The following is a 19,726-nucleotide window of genomic DNA, read 5'->3' as shown; positions in this document are numbered from 1 at the left end:
CAAAAACAAAATAAACTTTTCATAAAACAAAGCGGGGGTTCCAAAGGACCAGAACAACCCCGAGGTAATTCTTACTCCGCTGTTTGGGAGTCTTTCTGAACATCTATTGGGAACATTACCGCTATCCCGGGTTGCAAAGCAGAATTCTTGTTAGAACCTGTTCATTGTTGACCAAAACCTCGTCAGGAGTGGTTGTCTCCGCGACTGTCTAGGGAGGGGTGTCGTCCAGGAGAGAAGTGAGTTCAACCAGGTCAGGTTGGGGGGTCTTCGGTTCAGCAGCCTTCTCTGGGTACTTAACTTCATCGGCTCGAACTGATTCCAACTCCCCCTTTTTATCTCTTAAAGTAGTTCCTGATTCACTCTGGTCTCCGCAACTGATACCTTCAGTGCTTCAACCTCTTCTGACTCCTTGAAGAAGCTCCCGTATTTCGAAGAAAAGTCATGGAACTGAGCCCGAACTTTTCTCCTTTCCTCCTTCCTCGCAGCGTTCAACATCGCGGACTGCTCTTCCTCGAGTTTCTTCAGCTTCTCCTCGCAGACTTTGAGATTAGCTCTAGCTCGCTTCTCATTCTCGATAGCAGCAAAGTAGGCATTTTTGCCTAACTCGAGTTTTGCGGATAGGTCGATATTGGTCACCTCGAGGCTATGAACCCTCGCTTCGGCAGCTTTCATCCGGCTCAGAACTTTTTTGGCCTTATCCAAGAAACCGGCATTTTCCTCTTCTATCCTTTTGAAAACGTCAATTTCACTCTCTTTGTTGGAGAGCTAGTCTTCGTGGCTACAAAAGGTGGAGTTGAACTCCAAGATTAACTTTAAAAGTCATAAGGTTTGGTTAAAACACCGACTTGCGTGTTAAACTGAATATTTCCGAAGATCAACTGCTAGCTTTTTGGCAAAACGAAGATAGTTCTTCCGGTTAACAGCCTTCATTTTGTCAAAGGGAGCAATGGCAATTCCGGGAGGGACGAAAGTCCTGATTGTGTCCGCGAAAGATGCTGGAGGAGATGAAAACAAGTCAAAGCGGTATGAGTCGCCAATTCTTGTTTTACATTAAAAAATGAAATTTGTTATCTAGAGGAGGTGATGTGTCATGGTGCTCCAAGCTACGAGGACAAGACTCCCGATAGGAGAGGATCACAGATCTTGAGGGTCCCCCTTCTTGTTCTCTCCTTTCTGTATGCTCGCACTTGTAGTTTTTCCTCAATGCGATGACGAGATGTGCGAGGAGAGGGACGAACATCATCCTGTAGTTGCTTCATCTTCTTCTCAGTATCCCGTTTTGCGGATTCTTTGCTGGAAGAATTCTTGACACAAGTCCTTGCCTCCGAGGTGGGAGTCGCAGATTTTTTCCCAGTTGAAGAAGAAGCCCTTCCTACAATTTGACAAGGTTCGACCCCATCATCGACGATTGGCTTCTTTGACTTTTCGGCATCTCGGAGCTTACTCTCTTTGAGGATTCCCGACATCACGACTTTGTCGGATTTAATTTGAGCTTTCACCTGATTAGCCCTCTCTCTTTCCAATCTCTTCTCTTCGCGTTATGAAATGGAAGACATGTCAGCTTTGGAAAGAATTTGTGGTTGGAAGGGAGAAGTTAAGGCAGCAAGATCGGTACGATATTGAAGCCGTCTACCTGATGCTCTGATCATGTCCGACGTGAGAGATTCTTAACCTAAGTCTTGACGACAATGTGTGTGAGACTGGGGGTTTGTCGACTTTAACTGTAAGAGAACAGAAGTGGTTAGCTCGTAGAATGCGAGATGAATCGCAAAAGGGTACGACGAAATGAAAAATGGCATCCTAAGTTCATTATCTATCGGCCCGAGCTGTCCATTCAGACCCAAACAAGTCTGTCTTCTTGCCGTACGTGAGTTCATTCACAGGGAAAAAGAAGTAAGACTTCCTCCATTGTTCATCCTTTTCTGGGAAGTCATCAAACACTCAAAAACCCTTCCAGGGTGACAGGAGAAAGGTTCCATTTGTGTGACCCTTCTTCACTGTGTATAGTTGAAGAAGGTCGGGCAGCGACAGCATGAAGCCGTCTTCTTCGGCTAAAGTAAGGAAGCACATAATGGTACAGATGACATTCAGACATAACTGGGGCAGAGCAATTTTGAAATCATGCATAAAATCAATAAGAAAGCAGAAAGTAAAGTCCGCATTCCAAGAAGAAAATCTCGAAAGCGCAAGTATGACCAGGAGGCAGTGATTCGGTGAAACGGTTGGTTCGGGGGATAACAGGTTGATTTGGGGAGAAGTTTAGTGGGCCCCCTTTAAAAGGTTAAGTTTGCCCGGAGTCGTTAGGGAAGTCATATATTTCCCAAACTGACCGTTAATCGAGAATCTTTCGGGTTTAATCTTTCTCGGAGGCATAATTAACACTGCGAAATCGTGTCGCGGATGGTGAGGAAGGTCTGGGAAGTTTTTGGCTCAAGAACATGTTGAAGATCTTCCCAAAATCTGAAGAACACTCAATAAATTATCACCGGAATCCGGTGGTTAGCAGTTCAGAGCGCCGGTAGGCTCGACGACAGATGACGGATTACAGGCGGTGAAAGAGAAACCGGTGGTTAAAACGATGAATTTCTTCAAAATCAAAGTTGAAAATCTGAGAAACCGATAAGGAATCATGTCCTAAAACAGCCTGTTCAAATCCTAAGCAATTCTAAGCTTAATAAACATGCTGGATCTTCTAACGAACTAAACGATTTAACTGAAACAAGTTTAAGAGGAAGAGAGAAGAATCGAGGCTTTACTTTTAGCGGTGAATGAGCTCCAGCAAGTTATAAGCGATATTAGGAAGCTGATAAGGTTCAAATTACCTAGAACTACTCTCTCAAATAAGAGATCAATTGCAGTATTTAAGGATCGAATTCACGGAGTTCTTTGTTCAAACAGTGAGTTGAATGTCGAGATTAAGCTAGCAGGTGATGATTAAAATAGTAAGAAAACAAAATAAAAAGACAGCAAGTTGATTGTGATGTAAACGATTAAATAAAGAGCTAGGAACAGGGTATTCTCAGGAAACTATTGGTTAGTAGATCTAATGAAAGCTAGGTTGTTATCAAACCATTCTTGAACTCAAACTCTAATTATGGAATAACCGGTGGCGTTCCGCAAAACTCCCTATATCTATAGCTAAGAATAATCGGAGAAGCCGAGAAATTATCAACCTAAATATACATTCTTAACGAGTTCGATTGTTCACCTTAGTAGATAGGCCGATTCTTATTACACACCTATAAACCAGGCTCATCAAATAATAGATCCAACTACAAATACCTATGGCGGGCATATCTATTGTCTGGATTCAAGATCTAGTTAATTACTCTAGATCTAGCATTAAGCATAATTAAAGATGAAGAATTCTACAGATAACCTAGCAAGGGGGCAATCTACTAAACCATATGAATCCCTAATGAGAAACCCTCTTCCTAACAAGCAGATTACTCAGACATATTGATTGAAGTAAACAACATATTGAGTATGAAAACATAAACACAACAAATAGATTAAGGGAAAGAAGGGATCTCTTCACTGTATTAAGATCTGAATCAATCTCTGAAAAGAATCGATGAATAGCTTATGTCTCTCAGTAACAGGGTTTGCAAAAAGCTTTATAAGAACTTGATAGAAAACTGGATGATGAAAACATAGGTCTAAACAATGTATATAAACCCTATAAAACGTCCAAGGACTAATAATGCAAATACGGAAGTCTTCTGGGGCAAATTCCTCTTCTCTAAACTTGAAAGCGTCTTGGACTTTGCTGGGCCGAAACTGGTGTCGATCGACACCAAGAGTGTGTCGATCGACAGTCCTCGCTGATTCCTGAATCCAAAATCGTCCTTGGCTTCCTTTCCTTAGCTTTTGCTCCAGAATGTCTTCTCATCTCCATTGTTGTCCCACTGCATAGAATACCTGAAAAGACACTAAAACGACTCGGGAAATAATATAAAGACTCGAAATCCTATACCTAAAACATAGATAAAATCAGTGAAAACAGAGATATATCAGAAGCCAAGAGTTTAACCTCGATATATAAAGCGTCAGAAGAGCGAGAAAAAGGAAAATCCTAGGATCACAAAGCGTCACACTCTTTCCAAGAATAATCTCGAAAATCGCGATATTTTGTTTCCTTTCCCTACTTCGGAGGATATACGCGCCTGTTGAGGATCCTGAAAATTACGGCATTACTTCAAGATAGTATGTTGAAATTGATCTAAGTCCCCGAATTGAATTCATTTTTGAGACTTGGGGGGTAAATTGTGGATGTCGGATCACGTCTATTCGACCCGACCCGCAATCCGTCGATATGTCCTAGATCGGGTGAATAACAAGTTCGACCCATTCAGGATGAGATGGGCTTCAGGAGCCCATTTAATGAGGCGAGATCTGCGGCGTGATACGAGCATTCATTTACTTTCTGTAGATTTGTCTTCATTGTATAAATAGAACTTAGCCTGTAATTATAGAGGGGCAGAAAAAATTATACTGAAATAATTCCGATTTACTTAAACACTTTTTCGATTTGATCTTGGCTCGACTGACAAGGCTTAAGAACCTCGTTAATATCCATAAATTTTTAATTGCGGATTTCAACATCCACAATGGGTATCACATAAGCCTTCCAAGGGTACCATGACACATTCGATCAAGAAGAAGAAGTTAACTATGTTGGAGCCCAAGGATGCTTTAAGAATCGCGGCTACAACAACAACTTCAACAACAACTTTAGAGGTAGTCCTAGTCTTTCTTACAGAAACCCGAATGTTGAGAATCCTCAGGATCAAAACTATCCGTGTTGGTGTCGGATCCCAAACCGATCGTCCGGTTCCAACCAAAGATTGCCACGTCAACAAAAGGGGGTTTGCCAAGGATTCAACCTAGAGGATACCCCAAATCGAACAAGGAGTTTGACTTTGTGCAAGGTGAAGAACCTTGTCGAGATAGGAGGCAGTTCAGATAGTTGCTATGGGCCTAATGTCGAAGCCCAAGAAGAAGTCAAAGGAATTCAAATTCGAACGTTAAGGCATTTAACCAAAGAATCTAAACGGATGCATTGAAGGGAAATTAGTGTAGATAATTGTGAATAATTATAGTATTGATGTATATATACTGAGTCCAAAATGGAGTAATACACACACATTCTTGCAAACATACTTTAAGCTAATACAATACCAGTTTCAGTTTTATCATTCAAAAGGTGTTCTCTATTTTATTATATTTTCATTCGATTTTTGTCCTTAAGAGATTTCCTTCTCATAGATAAATAAATATTTGAGTGTGCAAGTCCGAGATCCACATTTTGGCGATGTCTATTGGGACGGAGGATTCTTGAGTCATCAGATATCTTTGACGACATACCCAAGGAAGGCGGCAATGGCCGAAGAAAGCTTTGTCAATGTGTCCATGGCTAAAACACTCTAGAGCATCCAGAAAACCGTTTCGGGCATGGCGCAAAAGTTTTCAGACGTGGAAAAGGTTGTGAGCACTTTGAAAGCAACTCAAGTATCTCTTAGCCAAAATTTCAATATTATGCAATCTCGGGTTCGATCTTTGAGGAAAGGAAACCCTCAAGGAGTCCGGAGGAGCATGTTCAGTTCACCATAGTCCCATACAGGGAATAAAACTGGCGGACAGATGACTCCGGATGCAACTGATCCCAGAACTCAACCAAATGTCGTGGAAGTACAACCTGATGGTGAAGAACAACTCGGGAGTCTCGTGAGCAAGAAAACTATGAGCAGTTTGAACCTATGAAGAAGGTTAGCCGTAAACTGAAAGAGATAAAATCAAAGTTCCATCAGGCCACCAGTTCGGAACTAGACATCGATCGAGTCATCGAAGCAACAAGGTGGACGCATTTCACCCCTCATATTGCGAGCATAAGAATCAAGATTCCCGGAAGCTCAACCGCGAGCCCTATAATGGGCTAGAAGATCCTAAAAGCTATCTCGTGGCTTTCCTGATAGCCGTCGGGCGAGTCGATTTGGACGAAGCTAAACAGGATGCAGGATACTGCAAGCTTTAATACGAGAACCTGGCTAGACAAGCCTAGATATGGTTCACCCAGCTCGAACCAGGCTCTATCATGAACTTCAACGAATTATCCGTTGTGTTCCTGAAGCAGTACACCATCCTTATGGGTAAAAGCACTTCAGACACTAACCTTTGGAATCTACAGCAAGGGCCAAATTAGTCACTCCAAACTTTCATCACAAAATTCAAAGCTGTACTTTCAAAGCTCATGAGGGTGTTTCCCTATGGCAAGTCTGATGACCAAGGAATCGTTATGATAACTGTCAAGACTGTTCTTCTAGCTTTCTTCGAGCATGATAACATCGTTTGGTCGGTCGAAAGGTCTCGACCAGTTGCTACTTGAGTCGACTCGTTTCTGATAAGCTTTGCTTGCAGCTAAGGTGTGGAGGCAATACGCTGATCCACCCATTATGGTAAAAATCCTCTATCGGGTTCCACTTGGTTCTGCGTCGATTGCCCTTCGATCGCTTTGGATTCTCTTCGGATTCTCTGATAGTAGGATTTTACTCAATTAATCCTAAAACACTATCGTGTCGTTGTAGTATTTTAGGTTGTCAATCCAATCCGGTGTGATGCAAACAGATGAGATATGATTGAAAGCTCTAAGTCAAGCCAAGTAGAGAGTTGGTTGGTTCTAACTATCCTAGTATGCAATAACATAAATGAAATGAAACTAAAAGAAGAAATGGCAATAACAGGCAGGTGAATAACAAAGCAGAAATAATAACAGGCAGTCAAATGGATAAACGATTCCTAAGGATGGGGTAATCGAATAGTGTGATCTCCTTAATCTATTCAGGCGGTTGACAAAACTTCACAGAAGCTATCCCTAGACAACAAGTTCAACAACAGATTAATTCACTCCCGTGATAGAAATCTTCAAGCAAAGCTAGACACTGACCTAATTCCCATTAGCGATCTCTAACTAAGCAGGCAATATCGAATCAACTTATTAAAGCCAATACCTTCTCTACAAGCCAATCCCTTGGGGTAGAGGCGAATATCTCTGGAATTAATAGATCTGACATTCTATCGAACACCTTTTGAGCGCGGGAATGTCTGGATTCATATTCCACATTAGCCAGTGAAACAAGCAATAAGCGCAACTAATCTAGAAGGGATTCTAGTATTCTAAACTCAACCACCTAAAACGACCAAGTAAACCACAACTACTCTATCTCATCATCAGAAATACGGTTCACTACTGAGACATAATCAAAGACAATAGCAAAGCAACGATTGAAAACATGATAACTACTTGAAAGTGAATATCAAATATTTGAAAGTGAATAGAAAGTCGCAGGAGAAACACTGCGGCAAGAAAAGTTGTATGAATAACGGATGCCCTGGGGAAAACCCTTAAAGGAAGTTTATATAAGCAAAACTATGAATCAAATAAGGAAACTAGATAGATAGCGAATCTTCACGTCAGGACCATGCGATCAAGTATGTCATTGGCATCTGATGGGCTGAAATGGGCTTCCCTGTGATTGAGTATGTCATTGATCAAACTGGGATTCAGGGACTCCGCCTTGCGATCGAGTGGATGTCATGAGGTTGTGATCGAGTGGTTGCTTTAGCTTCTCTTCTCTTCTTTGTTCTCAGTTTGTCTGGTTGAATGCAGAACGAGCAGATAGGCCTCCTTGTGATCGAGTGGTGTAAGATGGGTGATTCCTCCGGCTTTGCGATTGAGTAAAACTGATTGTTAGCTTCTCCGGGGTTGCGATAGAGTGGTTTGCCTTGGCAGGGCTCCGAGGCTGCAATAGAGTACTTTGGCTGAAGGCGTCATTGTGAAACCAAAGTACCTGAAAAACAACCAAATATACAATGCACATGCAATCCTAATGCGAAACCATCCTAAGTATGCAAAACACACTAAAACGACTCCTAATGAGATGAAATGTGGATGAAACAATGACAAACTGGTGAAGAATGAATGCCTAAATCATGCAAATTATAGACATATCAGTCTCCGTGTCTCTCGGCTCATGATCTACCACAGGGTCAGCCTGCTTGGGCCGGACATGTCTTGCTTGTAGGTCCTTGTGGGTGATGTTTCCTAGAGCTTCGCGGCTAGAAATTTAGCTGCTAATTTTGCTCTAAGGCTTTGACACTTAGAAGTATAATGCCCAAAGGTCTTGTGGAGTTACCAATACCTTTGCTTGTTGTTTGACGGTTGGTCTCTTTTCGGCCTGTATCTACTTGGTAATCGTGTGCTCCAGAGAAGTTACGTCTCTCATGATGTACGAATGGTCCGCTCTGAATGCCCCTCTTCTGGGTCAGGAAGTTTGTGTGTACTTTCTCGGCTCGTGCTTCCTTGCTAGCAGCTCCATGTCCTTTTTGTGGGCGACGTAATACAAAGCGCGAAGCAGGGCGTCTCGGATTGTCAAAGGCTTAGACAAATTTAACTCTTTTCAGAATTCAGATTTGTACGAAATGGCCTTCCTTAGGGCCGAGAGGGCAGCGACGTCGCTTATTCATTCGACTTTAGCCAGGGTTGACTTAAACGTTGCGACAAAGTCCCTTAGTGGCTCATTAGGTTGTTGAGATAATGACCAAAGATATGCGTCGGATGTCCATGGGTCGATTAGCATGGAGTACTGCATGAGAAAGAGCGTCAACGGCTCTTGGAAACTCTCAACCAAATTCCGATCCAAACTAGAGAACAAATCTTGTGCAGTTCCTTTGAGGTGTCCACGAACAACAAACACAAGCTGGCGTCTCTCTCTCCTAGTTTGAATCTGCCTCATCTAACAGCTATCATGAAAGACTTTTATATGTCCCTTTGGGTCGTATGACCCGTTCAAATACTCGATCTTGAGCTTTCACAGGTCAGAGATCGTGGCCTAAGTGATCATGCGTGTGAATGGCGTATTGTACGATTCTTCCGGGATGCGGTCAATATGGAGGCCGAGGAGGCCATGCTATGCATCTGCGAATTCACGAGCTTCATGTCAGCCTCAACATTGGCTAGCGAGGCTTTTATCACGTCGATCTCATACTCCCTTTCGTACTCCTCGGTCCATTTGATGTTTTCCTCAGCTTCTTCATCGTTAGTGACTTCAATCTGTTTGATTGCATTAGCCTCTGCTTGGGGATGCAGTTCTTGATGGTTGCCAAGCTCGTCCGTTTAGTTTGATGCGTCTAAATCTAACGGCTCAGCATGATTGTTACAGTAGGGGATGTCGAGCGGTTTCTTAACTTGGCTCGGCATCCCCTACTGTAATTCGTATGATCCCGAGGTAATCCATAACCATTGGCGTTTGGCTCGGTCTCATTAAGTGGGTGAAATCTGACCCTAACAATTATGCTTAGTCAATTTCCATTCTTTTTACACCTAACCCTTTATTTCGATAAGAGGGTTTTGCAAAACCCAACACTGAAACCCTTCTCCGTAATTTCTCAACTCCAACACTTAACCCACTTTTTTCTTATCTCATATGAGCTCTATTATACAAACCAGAACATGACAGCTTAAAAAACAGAGCACAAACGCTCATCAACAAAACACATATGCCTTAACTCTGAAAAAAAAAAAACTAAATCATCCTCCTCGTTTTTCCTCTTCAATTCGTGAATGTAACCACCACGGTTTTATAACCAAATTCTACTAATATGTAAAGTCCAATAGTTCCACGATCTTGGCAATACAAAGTGATGAGAAATAGAAACCCAATCTCAAATGCTTATAACTACTACTTTCATTAAAATAAAACTACTTAATTCCACGATCTGACAACGTTCTACCGACTGGTTTCGAGAATCAACTACCACACTCCAAAATATCACATATGCAAATCAGGTTGAAATCCACCAGTTTCGTCTTAGAAAAGCCATAAGAAGACATCTTCTAGCCTTTATCATCTTAACCCGATTTCTTAACAAAAACGTTTGTCTAAGACCTATATGAAGTACTCTTCATAGTAATTGACAAATATATTACTCCCACATAAAAGTGGAACCAATCGACTATGAGACATAGGAAATCAATCAATGGTAAATGAAAATCGAATTGAAATCCTAGTTGAATCTAAAACGAATACTATTAGAACCAGAAAAGCCGATTCAACAAAGATGAAAAAGATCCAACTCAAATCAGAAATTATATGTTTAACAAAAAAAACTTGCGTTTTCATTAACCAGATATCACATTCTCTCTAGAAAATATAATTGAGATAAGAGAGATCTAATGCAAACTATTTTTTATAATTACGTTTCAAAAATTGTACTATACTACAAACTCACCCTAACTTTTAGGCCTGGGAGTTCGGATTAAACCGATCAAACCGGCACGATCAACCCGAAATTTTCGGTTCTCGGCTTAGACCGAAGAGATTAAACCAAACCGAACGGCAAATTAATTTGGGCAATCAGATGTCGGTTTGGGTCGGTTTGGTAATCAGTTATCGATCGATTACTTCGGGTTTAAAGGAACATTGTATAAAAACATAAAACCCTAGATCTAATTCATTTCATCTCTTCTCCTCCTTTTCGCCTCTCCTTTACGATCCTTCTTTTTCCACTCTCCTCCTCTCCTTACGATCTTCCTTGTTCTTTCTTCTTCTCCTTCCTTCTCTTCTAAACTCTTCTACATCTTAATCTTCTTCGTTTTCGTCTCAGCCTTCCATGACATTTACCGACGTGAGGTTCGTGTTGGGATTTGATTATTGGTGTTACTTGATTTTTTCGTAGTGATTGTTTTTTCAAGTTCTAGATCTTAGAAATCGTTTTTATTTTATTGATTTAATTGTTTTCTTTCTTCTTTCAGTGAGAATGCTAAAAACACATTCATCAACCTCATTCAATGCAATCTCGCTTCAAGGAATAAATGTCTGGAATGCCACTATGTGCGAAAAAGTAACCAGGAATGCCACTCTTCTAATTCTTATTTTTTGCCGAATTAAAAATAAATGAGAGAAAATCCAAATAATTGGCAAAAGACCAAAAACCCAGACGACCCAACAAAGTATCCGATCCAATTAAGATCCATGCCCAGCGACCCAAAACTCATCCCAAACACTTAAGCGAAATCCCTAATTTCTAAAATCAAACCGTTTCTGCTCTCAGAAAATTCAAATTTTCCAAAATCAAATTCATAATTTCTCGCCTTTCACGATTTTCCGACGAATTCTTGATTCGTGTAATAGTTTGATGGCTCGTGTTAGAGACGGTATTGCTGGCCCTTTATATGATTCGACGGAGAAGTCGTCGTCCGGTGAAGTTTCGACATCCGAACCAGTTACTTCAAAAATTGAGAACGACGGAGATGTCGCCGACTTGGTTCCGACCGAACCTGCAGGTCCGACAGAACCAGAAACACGAGATGTTGCGGCGAATGATACTACAAAAGAAACCGCTGAAATTGAAAAGGCTATGGAGGAACCGCGTGATGGTGATGAGGGTTCTGAAATTGAAAAGGCTATGGAGGAACCGCTTGTTGGTGATGAGGCTTCTCCAAAAGAAACTGCTGAAATTGAAAAGGCTATGGAGGAACCGCATGATGGTGATGAGGGTTCTGAAATTAAAAAGGCTATGGAGGAACCGCGTGTTGGTGATGAGGCTTCTCCTAAAGGAACCGCCGAAATTGAAGAGAATCAGACAGGGACAACTTTGAAACCTCTAATTGACGCTGTCATTCAACAATTCGAAGAAGCGAAAGACGGGAATGGGGAGGAGTTGGAGGAGGAGGAAATGGTGAATACAATTTCAAAAGAAGGGGTAGAGAATGTTAATCGTCAGGTATATACAATTGAATCTCTATGACACACATTTGTTTTGTTTGAGTATTAGTTCTCGTATTAGTTAGAAATGTTCAACTAGTTCATCTATGACACATGTTTGATTTAAGTAATTTGATGGAACTAGTTCAATTGGTACATATGAATTATTAGTTTGGTACATATGAATTCTTCAATTGGTTAATGTTTATTGAATTTGCAGGATACTTGTGAGGCCGAGGATGATGAGGTTTCTGTTAAAGAGACAGAGGAAGATGAGGCTGGCAATGATGGTTTGGAGGATGATGATTTAGATTCTCAGCCCCTGCCGCCACAGACCATGCATTTTCCTTTTTCAGAATACGGCAAAGTGTGCAAGATAAGCAGTAGGTGCCAGGTCACGCAGACAGTTGAACTGATAGAGAGGAAGTTTAAAGAAGAAGTTGTATGGTTCAAAAGACACGATCAGTTCAAGCATATATTCCACATCCCTCAGGAGCCTAACCACCAGACGCAAGGCATGTGGGTGCTTATGCTGCGCACAGTGAAGACAGATTTGCTCGAGGAGGCTTGGTTTGTGGTAAATGGAGTACCTATTAGGTATTCCATTAAAGAGCATGCGTTGTTAAGTGGGTTTGATTGCCACAATTACCCAAAAGAACTAAATCCAATGGGGAATATTAACTTTGTGAAGAGGATATTTAAAAAAGAATCTGGGATAAAGGTTGTAGATGTTCTTGCTAAGTGCTCGAAGATGAAGCATGGTTCAGATAGGTTGAAGTTAGTGCTGTTGTAATTCTTGGGCAAGGTAGTAAAAGCTGGTGCAAAGAATGATGGAAACATTGAAGAGTTTCTGTTAAGGATTATTGGCAATTTGAATGCGTGCGAGACGTTTCCGTGGGGCCGTTACACCTTTTTGGAATGTATGGCAGGAATAAGGAAAATGATGAAGAACATGAATGGTTTCGTGAAACCAAAAGCTCAACCTTGCTTTAGTGGATTCATTGTGCCTCTTGAGATAAGTAATTTATGATCATTATATGAGAATAAGGTGTAATGTACATGTTTTATGATATTAACATTGTTTTGTTATTTGTAGATTCTGGCTTATGAGGCTATTCCACAGCTTGGACTGAAATTTAAGAGTCCCTTGCGCTCCGCTTTGAATGACTGTCCAAGGATGTGCAAGCATAAGTTTAAAGAATGTAGCACGAAAGGTGTCCCGTTGGAAGTTATATATAAAGAGCTTGGGAATAGTAAGGTTAGAGTTTCTGTATTTACTTCATTGTGTGTCTAGTCTCTCATGAGATTGATTGATTGCTAAATGAATTTCTTTTAACAGGATTTTCCACGCATTTTGGTACCTGCCTATCATGAGAAATATTTGTTGAAAAATCTCTTAAACAATGATGTTGATGATGACTGCGGTCCAATAGATATTGTTATTGACAGTTGGAGAGAGCGAGTATTAGTAGAGAAGAAGAGGATATGGTGGAAAGGAATGTGTGAGATGGACATTTCTTCTAGATGTATTGTAAATGATATTTCGGATGAGGAAGTCCATGAGATTGAGAATGAGGTCCCCGAGAAAGATGTCCCCCTGACTGCTGTCCCTCCTTGATTCCCTGATTTAGATACAGTTGTGGCATCTATAACCTCACTGACGCAGATGATGACCAAAGGCTTTTATGAAACAAAAGATAAGATTGATGTCATTGATGTGAGAGTGCAGTCTATTGAGTTATTTGTGGCAGATCTGAAGGAAAGGGAACATGGGAAGCAAACAGAGGAGGCAAGTCAACATGGGCATTCAACAGACGATGACGTGTTATTTGCTTCGCCCGATGGTTTTGTGACCACCGGCAGGATGCAACAACGGGATGTAGTGATCTACAGAGAACATTCTCCAGAGGTTGCAGAAAATAGTAAGTATAATAATTAATGTCAATTGGGTATAAAAATGTGAATATATGACTTAGGTTTTGTTTTAAAATGTGTGCAGGTAATAAAGAGACAAACACGACGGAGAAAGAGCTGAAAGGAAAAGCGAAGAAGAATGGCGGGGGCAAGAAGAAGCAGGAGGTGCCACCTGTAATAGAAACCGGAAAGAAGTGAACAAGGGTAGCATCCCGCCTTATTAAATCACCGTTTGTGACGGATAATAAGAAGCGTAAGAGAATGCGGAAGGCAGATTGATCCAGTTAATGGTAGTTGTGGAACAATTGGTTTACTTAAAAACGTTTGGCTTGATTTGCATTGTAATGATGTCTACTTTTGTGAATTTTTAAACATTTGGCTTGTAATTGGTCTTTTAGGTTCAACTGTTTATTTTGGTTCCTCTACTATGGTTCAACTGTTTATTTTGGTTCATCTACTATGGTTCAACTGGAATGTTACTAAGTCACAACGGATAGTTCAGATAGTTCAACACTAGGATTATCCGGTTCGACTTATTAGTTCAAATGGTTCACTTTGGTTCAACCGATTAGTTCATCCGGTTCAACTGCTAGTTCAAATAGTTCATCCGGTTCGACTGATTAGTTCAAATAGTTCAGATAGTTCAACACTAGGATTATCCGGTTCGACTTATTAGTTCCAATGGTTCAATTTGGTTCGACTGATTAGATCAAATGGTTCAAATGTGTTCGACTAGTTAGTTCAAACGGTTCGACCTGTATAGTTCATCCGGTTCGACTAATTAGTTCAAATAGTTCATCCGGTTCGACTAAAGTCCAAATGGCTCGACTAAGAAGTCCAAATGGTTCGACCAATAAAGTACATCCGTTCGACTGATTATATAATTGTTAGCAAAATTTACTTTCAAAACACAGATAGTTATATTCAAACATTTAGATTCATACATTGTATTCAAAACATAGATAGTTAGCAAAATAAAGATTTTAAACAACAATTTAGATTTAGATTTATCTTACAAACTTAAACAAAACAAAGGCATAATGTTTATTGAAAGAGAGAGTCAGGAGGATACTCGCGTGGAGGCTCATCCACTCTCCAGTAGTAACTTCCATCATCTGGTTCATCGTCCTCCTCAATGGGATTTGGCTCCGCGAAAAACGACCAATTCGGTGACGATCCATCGTGCTCAACACACCATCTCCTTAGTGGCAGTGGAATGTCAGCAACTTTGTCGAAACCGTATCTCACCCAGTCTTTCGGATGAGCCTCCAACCGCCTCATACCTCTCTCCAGGTCTTGCAACTTAATGAGTAGTTGGCGGTGACGCCTTCGATAAGCCTGGTGTTGATTATCCACCTGTCCAACAATAGAAATGTCAATTTCTCGCTAAATATCCATCAATACAACTATACCACCACTATATGATTCACCTAATATAACCAACAATCAACACAACTAAACCCTAAACCTGAAATTTGATTAAACCCTAAACCTAACCAAACGAGCAACAACGAAACACTATTCTTACATTTACCTTTTGAATGAACATTTGACATGCGTCATGCATCTCATTGGATAGATTCGTTTGACCAAAAAACTTTCCGGGCCAAATAACTTCACCTGGGACAAAATCTCTTGGGGCTGGAACAAAATCCGGCCCCATATCTCCTGGTAAAGGAGACTTCATCCACGGTACCGTCGGCTCCACTGCTCCAGGGGGATTACACGGTGAAGCGGAACCCCCAAATGTCGGCAAATTATCTCGATGTCAACTAACTACTCAGGTGGTGGTGGAGAAGAACAATCCAGTGATGTTGGAGTCGGAGACGCAGGAGAGGAAGGCGCCGACGTTCTTACTCTCTGAATGCTCCGGCGATGAGCCATGTAGTTCACCGGTGAACAGTTTCAATTTCTTGAATTCTCTGGTTTCGTGTAAAATTAAAAGCAAACGAGTAAATTGAATAGACATGACTCTTCGGCTGTCTCATCTGAACTTTGACGCCGAACGATTAAGAAAATGGGTTGGGCTTAGGCCTTTCGTTTACTAGGGGTTGTAGCATCCCTAAAATAAGTATCCGTTTTGGGTCTTTTGCCATCTTTAATGGGCTTATAAATTACAAAAAACAAAATCCAATAAATTTCAAAATATAGAGTCTGCTTTATGCAAAATTCATAATTCAAAATTCGAAAAGGCAAAAACGATTTCAATCCCTAAATCGAAAAATTCGAATTCCAATTCCGAATTGCAAAATTGATTTAGGGTTTTGTGAGTGCCTTCTCTAACTACTCCGATGAGTTCAAGTTCAGTGTCAGTGTCATCTGGTGTTGATGGAGCCCGTGGTTTTCCGGTGAATTGTGCGTGTGGAGCAGATGTGACGATCTTCACATCCAAGAGTCAAGACAATCCCGGAAGACCTTTTTCCGGTGTAAAACCAAAAGAGATCCGAAAATGTGGACAAACAAAAGAGATGTAAGTAGAGTTGGTGGTTATAATGTGTATTTATGTAGTTGCTAAACTTGTCGGATTTGGTTCGTGGGTTGTGCAATAGGGTCATTTGTTTAAGTGGGTTGAGGATGCTGTGCAAGAAGAGGTCGAAGATGCTTTAGAAAAATTTGGAGTCATTGCAAATGAGCTTAACAAAATCAAATCTGAGGCGAAAGAGCTACATGTGATGTTACAAGAACTGAAAGAAGAAGCAGAATTGGGCAAAAAAGAATTCCGCAAGTGGAAAGTTTGCTTAACAATGTGTTTTGTGTGGCTTTGCTTGATCACCATTGCCATTGTTTACGTAATGTTTGGTAATAAAAAGAAACAGGACTTTGTAATGTCGGATTTGTGACCTTATTATTCCCTGATTTTATAATACTTTTGATTTGTGACTTTGTAATGTTATTTCATTGGTTCGACTGAACTAGAGATAGTTCATCTGGTTCGAAACAGTTTAGTTCAAATGGTTCATCTTTCGTCACATTACCCTGTTCAACTGTATATTTTGGTTGCACATCGTAATAAATCATAAATACTTGCATATTTAAAACAAAGTGGTTCACAAGGTTCATACATAAATACACTTGCATAATTAAAACAAAGTGGTTCACATGGTTCAAAAGTAAATACTTGCATAATGAAAACAACGTGGTTCACATGGTTCATACATGGTTCAACGAGAACCACGCCCTCCTCTAGCTCGGAGGATACTAATAGCACTCCTCATTGATCGTAGTTCCTTGAATAATTGGGTCTCAAGCTCAGTGATCCGGTCAATCATAATGCGTATCTTCTCGTGGATGGCTCGAACATCGGAACTTGCCAAGCAGGAGGTCCTTCTTCTCGCTTGTCCTTCCGGCTACAGTACTTCGAAAACTCCTCTTCAATGGCTTCCTCCCACCACTTATGCAAGTGTTCTCCATCCACCTCGGTCAGATTTAGTGGACTTCGGAATCTTGTTTTCCCGTGGAGATTGCCACCAACCACATTACCCTTTTCAACGTCTTTTCCACAGTAGCACTTAGTCAGAATGCCCCAATTCCTGTCCCGTATTGCATTGTAGTAGTCGAAACCGTCAGATTTCTCACTAGGAGAGGAGTCGGAGCTTCCGTTAAAAGAGATAGGCATGTCTGTCAAATACAAAATATAAAACTATCTAATACTTGACTAAACCCTAGATCTTGACTAAAATAAACCCTAGATCTTGACTATTATAAACCCTAGATCTTGACTAAAATAAACCACATAAACCCTATATCTTTAATAGAAAAGATCTAACCTTGTGAAGAAATGACGTCGTTTGCCGGAAAAATCTCGTCGCCCGAAAATACTTGACGCCGCTAAAGAATCGCCGCCGTCTTCTTCAGCAGAGGGTTTTCTCGAATTTTCGATTTTTCACACAAGTAAATGATTAAATATAGATGAAAATCCTCAAAACCCTACCATTAAAAAAAAATATTTTAAACATAGGGACCCACCAAAATCTAACTTGAGTTGATAAATCCAGACATTTATTCCTTGAGTTGATATACAGTATGCCAGCTGGAATTATGCGGTATGCCAGCTGGAATTATCAAGTTCATCCGCTAAAATTTTACACATAATTGTACAGCTGAACTATCATACACATAGATGTACTTTTCACTGTTTTCATATATTGCAGCTGAACTTTAATGTACATACTTGATAACTATGTCGAACCCAACCTAACTGTGATTTATTTTGCATATTCAAAGTTTTGGCATAATCATATTTGATATACGACCATATTCACGTAATTTACTTCATTTGAGGTGATCTCATAGTAACTACTCCTTATCATATAAGAGGTTGTATATGTGAACACATACCACGATTTCAATTTTTATAAAATAATATTTATCAATGACACTTTAATAGTAATAGTAGATTTTTTGTTGAGCTAGTAGTAAACTTCAAACGTTTCTACATATTATAAAATCGTTAAACACATTTTACTAAGTGATTATAGTTGAACGAGCTGAACCTGTTGTACTAGGCTTACAGATTTCGGGAATTACAAAGGAAACATAGAAAGACTTGTTATTAGTTAAAATAATAAAGTCAGATTACAAATTCCTTCGTTTATACGAATAATACAAAGTACCCAAAAACTAAAATACTACATTATAAATTTCATCAACTTCCGAAATTTCCAGATTACCAAACACCTTCGACACGAGGCCATGACTCACAAGCTTCGGTTTAGAATGACCGCTCACACGCCAGCAAACGAGTACAACCACAATTCCCCGAGTACAAAGACTCCGAAAGTGAGCTTGAAAGTCCAAAGCTTGTTGATTGTGTGCTTCACAATAGAGAACTTCATTGCTGCAATTCATAGAAATTATTTACTTGATCAGAAATTGTGAACATGACTATCTGAACCAGGTCTGCTGAACCATTTGAACTATAGCACTTGAACCATCAGAATAGACCAAGTGAACCATGTGAACTATAGCAATTTGAACCATTTGAACTAGAGTAGGTGCACCATGTGAACTATAGCAATTTTAACCATTTGAACTAGATTAGGTGAACATGTGAACTAAAGCATTTGAACCATTTGAACTAGAATAGGTGCACCATGTGAACTAAAATAGGTGAACCGTTAAAACTATATCATTTGAACCATTTGAACTAATCCCAAAATAGAAACCAAGTTTCATTATAATAAGTTAAGATGGAGGCACTTACTGTTGATTCATTATCTTGAAAGAAAACTTCACACCCTCGATGCCTTCGGTCAATCGGCTCTGCCAAATAATCGCACCTACCGCATCTTGTGTATAATAATAGAAGTAAGTATTCGTACAATTTCTCAAAGAAAATACTATAAAATTGTCAAAATAACTCACCGACCAACACATTCTTGTAAACCGTCTTCTCTATGATATTGTCGAAAGGAGTAAAATTCCAAAACAAGAGTGCATCCGTTCGCAAAGCTTTAGTAACAATAGTTTGTTCAATAAACCATATCTGGTAGTCATGGGATGTTGCTCTCACAGACTCAGCGTCGTTTCGGACCGAGAAATTAGTGGTAATTATCCACTCATACTCATATTCTCGTATTCGATCAAGGTAAAATGACGCAAGGCGACGAGGAATGGTAGCCTTGATTCGGGAACGGGGACCCTACACCAAATAATTTTAACTATATACCTGCAAGTTATGTGAAAGAAACAAAATTAAACATATTCGCAATATATTACCGTTTGATCTGCCAATATGACGCCCAGTTCGAACTCATCCGGTGCCACAAACTTCTTGAACACATTCACAACAAAAACGCAAATAGTCCCATCCACTGATAGTCAGACAAAGTTCGGAAACAGAATGATATCCATCCATGTTGACAAACAACGGCTTCCTTTATTAGTGGGGTGGGCTCTTTTTGTTGGATAGGATGAAATATGAATGGTGTAAAATCGATTGTAATCCTGTCTTAAATAATATTCCAACCGACGCGACGATTGGTACTCGCAGTGCCACCTGTCACTGCTAATATTTCAACTGACGCGTTGACTAGGATGCCACCCGTGTT

At 40.3% G+C, this 19,726-nt stretch overlaps 6 pseudogenes across 6 annotated transcripts; 2 read left to right on the top strand and 4 right to left on the bottom strand.

Annotated features, from left to right (window-relative positions):
* Positions 1 to 74: 74 nt before the first annotated feature.
* On the bottom strand, positions 75 to 2,313 carry AT3G33205 (annotated as a pseudogene). Its single transcript has one exon.
* Positions 2,314 to 7,985: 5,672 nt separating this feature from the next.
* AT3G33215 lies at positions 7,986 to 9,192 on the bottom strand (annotated as a pseudogene; the record flags this gene model as incomplete). The annotated part of the gene is made up of 1 exon: positions 7,986 to 9,192.
* A 1,917-nt stretch (positions 9,193 to 11,109) lies between these two features.
* On the top strand, positions 11,110 to 13,952 carry AT3G33225 (annotated as a pseudogene; the record flags this gene model as incomplete). The annotated part of the gene is made up of 1 exon: positions 11,110 to 13,952.
* A 768-nt stretch (positions 13,953 to 14,720) lies between these two features.
* Positions 14,721 to 15,363, bottom strand: AT3G33230 (annotated as a pseudogene; the record flags this gene model as incomplete). The annotated part of the gene is made up of 2 exons: positions 14,721 to 15,032; positions 15,211 to 15,363.
* Positions 15,364 to 15,955: 592 nt separating this feature from the next.
* On the top strand, positions 15,956 to 16,510 carry AT3G35003 (annotated as a pseudogene; the record flags this gene model as incomplete). The annotated part of the gene is made up of 1 exon: positions 15,956 to 16,510.
* A 431-nt stretch (positions 16,511 to 16,941) lies between these two features.
* Positions 16,942 to 19,533, bottom strand: AT3G33235 (annotated as a pseudogene; the record flags this gene model as incomplete). Its single annotated transcript has 1 exon — positions 16,942 to 19,533.
* Between the last annotated feature and the right edge of the window lie 193 nt (positions 19,534 to 19,726).

Source organism: Arabidopsis thaliana, chromosome 3, assembly GCF_000001735.4.
Source record: "Arabidopsis thaliana chromosome 3, partial sequence".
Taxonomy (NCBI): domain Eukaryota; kingdom Viridiplantae; phylum Streptophyta; class Magnoliopsida; order Brassicales; family Brassicaceae; genus Arabidopsis; species Arabidopsis thaliana.
Note: the sequence above shows the minus strand (reverse complement) of the source record. Positions and strands in the feature narration are given on the sequence as shown.